Below are 428 nucleotides of genomic sequence, written 5' to 3'. Positions count from 1 at the left end.
GTGTGTGTGTGTGTGTGTGTGTGTGTGTGTGTGTGTGTGTGTGTGTGTGTGTGTGTGTGTGTGTGTCTGTCTGTGTGAGTGGGGTAGGGTGTCTAAACCTTAGCAACGATGGGTGATCGAGTAGTGTAATGAAGTACAAAGAAGAAATAATGAAGTCAAAATAGACGTTCAAAACGCTCACGAATGACTCATTCACATTCACTTTCGTTTTCTCCTGCTTCTTGTTTCTCCTCCGTTCTTTCTGAGTGTTGATTCCGGTGCGCGGTGGACTTGACCCCGATGTCCGCCGCTCCACCTTCATACGCCATGCTGCTTCAGCCACACCTACATACCTGTAGTAACTTGAACTCATCACGGTAGCTCATTTAAGCTACAACAGCGTTGGTGGTCCGGGAAGTTGTTGTCAGAAACATCGTTAAGTTAAGTTT

At 46.5% G+C, this 428-nt stretch overlaps 1 protein-coding gene across 1 annotated transcript in view; it reads left to right on the top strand.

Annotated features, from left to right (window-relative positions):
• The window catches only part of LOC106817582 (PH domain leucine-rich repeat-containing protein phosphatase 2-like), a 14,859-nt gene that overhangs the window by 8,954 nt on the left and 5,477 nt on the right, over positions 1 to 428 (top strand). The gene's annotated exons all lie outside the window — the stretch shown is intronic.

Source organism: Priapulus caudatus, unplaced genomic scaffold (genome assembly GCF_000485595.1).
Source record: "Priapulus caudatus unplaced genomic scaffold, Priapulus_caudatus-5.0.1 Scaffold1778, whole genome shotgun sequence".
In the NCBI taxonomy this organism is placed as follows: Eukaryota; Metazoa; Priapulida; class Priapulimorpha; order Priapulimorphida; family Priapulidae; genus Priapulus; species Priapulus caudatus.
Note: the sequence above shows the minus strand (reverse complement) of the source record. Positions and strands in the feature narration are given on the sequence as shown.